The sequence below is a fragment of the Chamaea fasciata genome, unplaced genomic scaffold (assembly GCF_029207755.1).
Source record: "Chamaea fasciata isolate MVZ Bird 193981 ecotype frontalis unplaced genomic scaffold, bChaFas1.0.hap1 SCAF_1, whole genome shotgun sequence".
In the NCBI taxonomy this organism is placed as follows: domain Eukaryota; kingdom Metazoa; phylum Chordata; class Aves; order Passeriformes; family Sylviidae; genus Chamaea; species Chamaea fasciata.
Window position 1 is genome coordinate 85,296,773 of NW_027094086.1, and position 8,333 is coordinate 85,305,105.

Below are 8,333 nucleotides of genomic sequence, written 5' to 3' on the forward strand. Positions count from 1 at the left end.
GGCAATCGCAGAATCGTTTAAGTCGAAAAAGACCTCTGAGATCACCGGGTCCAACCTATGACCCAGCACCACCTTGTCAGCTAGACCATGGCACCAAGTGAGCTAGCTGAACTTCGTGCAGTTGTTTCTTAAATGCGTCCAGGAAGGTGATGCCGCCACCTCCCTGGACAGCTCATTCCAATATCTTCACCTTTTTCTTTGAAGAAATGCTTCGTAATGTCCAACTTGAAGCTTTCTTAGTGCAGCTTGAGGCTACACCCTCTCATTCGGTCACTGGTTGCCTGGGAGAAGAGCTCAATCCCACCTGGCTTTAACCTCCTTTCAGGCAGCTGTAGGGAGTGTTAAGGTCACCCTTGAGTCTCCTCCTCTCCAGGCTAAACACCTCTAGCTCCCCAAGTACTGATAGTAAATGATGGAGAGCTGCTTAGGGAGCCAGCTCCCTCAGTACCCTTGGGTAAATCCCATCCAGTCCCTTAAACCTGTGAGTGTCTAAAAGTGCTTTAGGAGCTGCTCAGGACCCTGAACTCACTCACAGCGGGGGTAACAAGAAGACCAGGCAGTTCTACATGCTGGAAGTTCACCGGGTCAGAAATGGAACCAGCTGTGGCACAAACCTGCTGGTCGGACAAGGTCACCAGACCAGTCAATGGAAAATGAGCTGACATGAAACCAGAATCCTTTCATGGGCAAAAGTCATAAACTTGTCTCAGTTCCCCCAAAAGCAGCTTGTAGTGGGCATTGCATCATTAATTACACCCACTTATTGTACTAACTTTCTATTTAGGAAGCTTCTAAAATGTTTGTGTTGTTGTTTGTACACACAAATCACCTGGCAGGCTGCTGGTTGCCTTGGTGTCTGTACCTCAGTGGCACTGGCACTGTGTAGGGCCAGAATAAACACTAGTGCCTGCCCCACCTAACTTAAAAGATATCACTATTTATTGCTCAACTTTTGCTCTTTCATCTTCAGCTCCTGCAGGTATATTTAATTTTCCCTTGCCGATGTTACCTGCTCTGTGAAAGATGTTTCTGTGTTTCCATGGGTGCTCTGAAGATCCTCACAATTCAGGCATTCCTGAATTGTTAGTTTCCTTTCAAAAGACATCTAATAAAATCACCTTTTAGTCCTGGGGCTTTCCCCTCACTTCCTCCCCCAAAATAAATGCATTTAAGACTCTCCTCAAGGATAAAAAAAGTTTTGAAGCAGCTAATGACCTGCAGGGTTCTCCTTCCTTAAGTGTTTGATTACAGGTTCCAAATAGTACGTAACTTTTGGAGACTGACAATTAGGATGGCACATTTTCCCCCTCATACTGTGAAGGTCATGATGTGTGACCTGGGTCAAATCACAAGTAGCTGGCTTTTTCTAACGTAGCCTTGAGTTTCAAGTATGGGTGTTCTTTGAACTTGATACAGGACTTTTACTCATAATTACAAATCCAAAAGCCTAGTATTTCTCAATTTCAGAAACAACCTTTACTGGTTTACAGTTCTGACAGACCTAGTTAAAGCAGGTATTTATTTGTGTTTTAGCCTCTCAGTTGCAATTTCCATCTCTTCTAACTAGACTGTGATGTGGAATTGTTTCACATCTTCAGAAGGCTTTAAAAGCACTCTCCTGCAGGTGTTGTAGTAATTGCTTCTGTTGATCTATATCCTTATTTTCCCCTAATCAAGCAAGACTCATGGCTTACAAGTATGTAGCTTGTTAGAGACAGTATTTTGAACATGTGAAGACAAACTGTGGCTTAAGTTTTGCTCTGAGATATAGATCAAGGCTTTTTCTTTGAATAAGAGAGGAATTTGGCTCTAAAATGTTAGCATTTGTTTTGTCAAGTTATAGGAATACTTTTTTTTTTAACCAAAACCTTATGAACACAACAATTTTAGTTATTTGTAACTTGTTGTTTGTAAAGGCCAGAAAAATCACTACAGAAATGTAATGTAATGAATATCAATTGAAAGTTTACTGTAGCAGTATTGTTAGCACTAAAGTAATGAATCTAGAGAGGGCTCCCTGGAGAACTCATTTAGTAAGCTGCTTCAGATTTATTGTTTGACAAACAAGTCCCTCATGGCAATACCCTCTCTAGCATTTTATTATTAATGGTAAGATGAAGATTTTTTCCTGGCTGCACTTTTATCCTTGGGTGAAATTCTCATGTTCTTTCCTTTAGTTCATCTTCACATTTTCTGCTACTGCCTCTAGGCAGTAAACAAAACTTCTTAAGTTTAATTTCGCTTAATTTCTTCATGCTGAATGCATGTCAGTTTAAATAGGCTAGGCTTTTTAATAAAGTCACACTGGAACTTCTGAAAATGCATGAACATTTTTCAGTTTTGCCTGAAGACTGCAAAAAGGCATCTTTGCATTCAAAGATGGATTGCATACTATAGGATTAAATACAGACAGCAGCAGAATTCTGTGCTTACAGAGAGGGGCATAGAAAAATCATAACCTCAGCGACTTCTTTCTCTCATCACCTCTCTAAGGTACAGATCACAATCCATGCATTGTGTCTACAAGAATGAAATTTGCTGTATGTGTCTGTCTCTAGAAACCTGTACCTCCAGGTGTCCTCCTTCATTTTTTCTTTCTTCTCTAGTTTTTCTTTCAACTTCCTAGCATTTATCTCACTGCTCAGGTGAGCTAAAATGTAACCAATCCCCCATTTTATGAATAGCTCATCACATAAACCTCTTTCTGTCCTATAGTTGGGGTTACTTTTTCCTTACATATGCAATATGGTTTATTTTCTTAGCATGTTTTTAACTGTTTCTTCTTTGCGATGTATTCTTATTCCTGGAATTGTGATCTTGGGAGAGCAAGGTCACAGACCTTACAGTTTTCAGTGTGGCTCAATGTTATAGACTTTTGTTCTGTCCCTTCATTTATGGACACATATATGTGTGCTAGAGAAAACACTGGGCCCTTCTTATGAAACAATAAATCATGCACTAAGTTTTCAGACCACCAGATCCTGATGTTTTGTTTGCAGAATGATTGCCTGTTGTAATCTGTACTTACATGCTCTGTGTTTCAGCATAATTGCAGGTTCTCTGATATGTTGATACAAGCCTGAACAAGAAATGTTTTGCGTAACTTCATGGTGGAAGGGCGGAATGGTGTTGACACAACCAGAGCTGATTTTGGCACACTGAGGTGATCACTCTATCATTTGTATCACCAGTTTCTTCTTCTTCAGTTGTGCAATATTCTACAGTTTGACCAGCACAATGATCTTTTTTTTCTTTCTCTGTGATGATAATTCTTGCATCTTTGCAATAATTTCTGTAGTCTTTGTGTTGGGTGTTTGATTGTTTTTCCTGTAGATTTTCTAAAAGAAGCTTTTTGTAATGTTACTGGACTGAACTCAGTATTAAGGAGTTGAATATTTGCGATTCTTTACCATGACAAGGCAGCTGTTCTCTCTTTGATGGAAATGTTTATCCAGAAAGCGGATGTGTTGTGTACTTTATTATTCAGAACTTGATTTCCATGACAAATGGTTTTCCCCTTGAAAACTAGTCCAATAAATCCTGCAAGACTTACTTTGTGATGATATTAGCATGGTTTTTGCATTGATGATGACAACCTGTTTCAGACATGCTGCGAGAGAGGTTTTCAGAGTTTTGCTGCTACAGTGTAGAAAACTACAATATTAGCAAAGGGCATTAATCACTGATGTCTTTGGAACCTCCTGTTTACGTGGGGGGCCCTGTTTTATCCTTAGTGGAAGGTATGCTCACTTCCTGACACTCAAGAAGGAATTAGGCTTGGACTTATTTGCTTAAGCAGAGTTTTTTATCAACAGAGAAATATAAACATGAGACTTAATCAGAAGCTGACAGATTATACTCCATTTTTCTTGGCTGGATTGCTGGTTCATTCTCATGCAATCACTAATTCTGAAAGAATTGACTTTTTGCAGCATTGTGTTTGCTTTAGATCTAAAGAACCAAGTTCTTGGTCCACAGTTCTCAGCAGTCACCTCCACTGACCACGTGGTGCATGTCCTGAGCTGTCTCTGTCTTCTTACACTTTGCCCTAATGTTCCATTCAAAAACATCCCTGTTACTCCAAACCATCGCAGTTCTTTTACCATGAATGTAAATTAATGTATCCCATCTAGCTGCAGATTATCCTCATCTAATAAAAATATAATCTCTTCTCTCTTGAATTGTCAATCTTGCCAAAACTCTCAGCATTCAGTAAGGTTGGACAATACATCATTTTTCCCAAGACCTTATGTACTGGACTATAAGTTTAGGCCTCTCTCACAGAAATACTTCCACAAAGGAGTATTTGAGGAGCTAAGCCTCCTGTCTGGAAACAACTGTAATTAGGTAGGCACTATGCTGCTGCTGAAGGACTAACCTCAAGTGTACCATAAAGTGAGCTGTCGCATTGTATTTTATTGCTTAGTTCTTCTCTCTGTGTCCTGTAATGTCTCTCAATATTTTCTTCCAGAATGTCACTGTACAGTCTTTCTGATCCCTTTACAATACAGTTGCAGGAGGTGCCTGTGTTGTGCATGGTCTAGTACAATTCTGTAGGCAGAATGTGGGCAGATTCCTATTTACTTTGGTCATCCACTGTTTACTTACAGACACTGGAGAAGGTGTTTACTCTGTAGTCAACATAATAATAACTTTTGTGCTTCTTATCATCGCACTTAGCTACTCTTACAAGTCAGTTTCAGGTTTAAACAAACTACTTGGCAATCTTGTTTAGAGGCCTCTTTCTCTAACCAGTGTATTGGTGTTCAGAAATTGCTACAGTTTCCTCATCATCTTGCTTGGTTTATTGAATGAACATTTAAACTGCATAGGAATATTATTCTAGATGTTTAACCAGAACAGAAACAAAAGTGCAATTGCAAATAATGGGGGTTTTTTTCAGGAAATAACATGGAAAGCAATCTCAAAGATACTTTGTGGAGCTTTACATGGTAACTAGCAAATCTTTGTAGTTAGGTTTTGAAGGAGGTGTATGTTTTCAAATATGTTGAAGATTTGCAACCCCTATTCACAATCTGAGGAATGTATCCATTCTCATCCTCCTGTTCTGAAGTGCTACAAGTATTTGTGAAAGGTTACATATCATATCTCATTTGCCAGTACTTTGGCAAGAAATCCATTAAAATTAATCTGCAAATGCAGGAAATGAGAAAATCCTGTTTGAATGCATGTAAAATGATATGTTGGATTCTGCTATTTTTTTCACACTAAGAGCACCTGGAAAAGAAACATTATTGCCCAGAGTTCAGTCAGGAGATGCAGTTACAGGAGTCATTCATATGAATCAACAAATGGCAGAATTGTTGTTAATTAAAGGAATTGAAATCTTCTTAAGCTGGAGTTTCCTTTTAGTTTCCTGAACCCTTAATGATGCAGGTGTTGGCTGTGGGCTCATCAGACCCTTTTGCCAAAGAACTGGTACTCCTATTTTTATGCTTTCACTTGAAATAAAAAACCAAATGTATTTTGGGCCATCATTTCACAGTTTAAACTTTAAGCCAAAATAAGCAAACACACTACTGAAAGGAGCAGTTTTTCTATTTTCCTCAGTCCCTCCCAGTTCACTCCCATGCCATGTTTTCTGCTGACAGGGCTGTTTTCATGGCTGCACATTGACCCGGCTCAGGGAATTGATCTGAGTTACAATTAACCAGGCAAAACCCAGTAAGTATGTGAATAATGGTTAATTGTGACCCAGATCAAACAACTTATCCTTTTTGCCACACACGTGAATGCATGCTCATGGTGGTGCCCGGGAGGAGGATGTGAGGGGGCCTGACAGGCACTGGGATTGCTGCTTTCAGCAGCAGTTACATCAGCTTATGATATTAAAGCATTAACGCACTGCCTCTCGGGGATTTGTTTCAGTTTCTGTCACAGTCTTGAGGGATTTGGTATGCTTTCTGTCTTGGTCTGTTTGTATTGCTAAAATGTTTTATTTTGCAGGAAGCACTATACCTATAAGTAGGTACAAATGGGGCTGTTACCTGGCTCCTCTAGGAAGCATATTTTAAAGTGTCAGTTATCTGCATCAATTAGCGTGTTAAAATGAAACTTGACAGAGAGCTAGGGGAAGATATTAAATCCCTACACATTTTTTTTGTTGACAGAAGAAAGTGAAACTATTAATGGTTCCAGTAAGCAAAACACTGCATCACAAGCTTTGTACCCTGTGAAACAATTGTTGTAGTAAACATTTTATCATGTGTGAGATTCTCTGGGCCTTGATGTGTTGTAAGCAGCAGCATTCTCTGCTTCTGCTTGTTTGTGATCACCCTTGTGCAGCCCACTGTGCAGTGCTGACACCGGTATTAGTGTGGGCGTTCAGTGAACCAGATCAGAGAACTGATGCAGTTAAAAAATAACCCACAGAGGAGAACCCATTACCTGGACCAGATCCCCATTTTGATTTACTCTCTCCACAAAAATAGTGGAGCTGACACAGCTCAGAGCACAGTCACTCTTTGAGATGGCATGATTACTGAAACATTTACATTTGGTCTGCATCACCATGTTTAGTGACACTTAGTTTCTTCATTACTTCACACTTCCAAGCAGTGACCAGTGTCAACAAAGGAGTTTTAGCAGTAAATCACAGTTGGGTTGGAGTTAAGTGCAGCAGGGCATTCTGCTTGTACCCAGTGTAGTTTGGAGACTGCTGATTTGTTTCCTCCCACAGCTCAGGGCTTGGATGACCTAGCAGACTCCAGGCCACCATAAATCTGTTGACAAGGCTATAGTGTAGGTCCATCCCAGGGCTTTGCTTGAGCTGCTTGCACAACTCAGGTGTTAAAGGCTGGTGATTCCACTTTAAATTTGAGCTGGTGATTTTATGGGGTGTTGATGATGTTCTTGGGAGCTACTCTAATGCATAACATTTTTCCTTTGTAATTCTTATTTGCATTGTTTCTGTTTTAGGCAAGTTTAGTTTTGAAATTGCGGTCAATTTTGGTCAGCATGTATGTCTTGGTTTAACCCCAGCTGGCAACTAGGTAACACACAGCCTCTCACTCAGCACACACACAGATAAACTGATAGGATGGCAAGGAGAATTGGAAAAATAGTAAAACCCTCAGGCTGAGGTAAGAACAGCTTAATAACTGAAGCTAATAACAATGATGATGGGGATAATGGAGAAAACAACAAGAGAGGCAAAACACATGAGCCAGAGCAGAATACATTTGCTCATGTCCCACTGACCAGTATCCAGCCCCAACCAGTGATTGGCCTCTCCTGGACAATTCCCCTCAGTTTCGATAATCAGCATAATGTCTGTGGTATGGAATATCCTTTTGGCCGCCTCAGGACAGCTGTCCTGGCTATGCTTCCTCCCAGCTTCTTGTGTACATCCTCCCTAGCAGAGCATGGGAATCTGAAAAATCCTTAACTCTGGGTAAACACTACTTAGCAACAAACATCAGTGTGTTACAAAAATTTGTCTCAACCTCAATCCAAACCTCAGCAGAAGGAAGAAAATCAACTCTATTCCAGTTGAAACCAGGACAACATATTTCATGCACTGCTCTTTCCTCTTCCACTGGCCTAGCATCTCTTGGTGGAGTAGAAGCAGTAGGAACACAGAAGGAATGGTACATGTCAATGGCAAAGATGTGCATAAGGACATCATGATATTGAGTGACTGGATGATAAAAACTCAGATGAATTTGGTCTACAGAATTTTATATGATATCCATTCTATTTTTAATAGATATGCTAAAGTATTGAGCTTTAATCATTCTGTGATAACATAATTTTTGTGCTCAATAGCAATTAAAACAGAGATGACTCTTTGCATCTTTGTCCACGTCTGTATGAATTGAATAAAAGTGCCTTTATATAATATAAATGTTATGAGGTTAAGAAAGTAGACCTGCTACCTAGATGCTTTGATACTAGAGGCATATTGCTTTGAAATGATGTGAACTAACCTGACTGATTTATTTGATTTGTTTTAAAGTCATAATTTTTTGCTTTAAATTGGATGAATAAGCAGGTCATATAAAGGAATCTATTAATCATTAGAATAACAGGAGTACTTTCCTGGGGGAAATCACCCCCACACACATCCCCACATACCCCTTAAGGAGTCTTGCAACTTGAGAGTCGATTTAAGTGAAAACTTATTTATTCTACTTGGTCAAAATTTTGAAATCCTGATATTTAAAATCTAGTGCTCCTTGTTTCTTCTTAAGTAAATTATCTCCCTTCTTCCTGTAAGTTTTTCTTCTCTACCTCTTATTTCCTTTTCTCAAATTACGCCTAAATGTCTATTCTCCTGCCTCTCCCCTGCTCCCCACCAAACCAACCTCAGA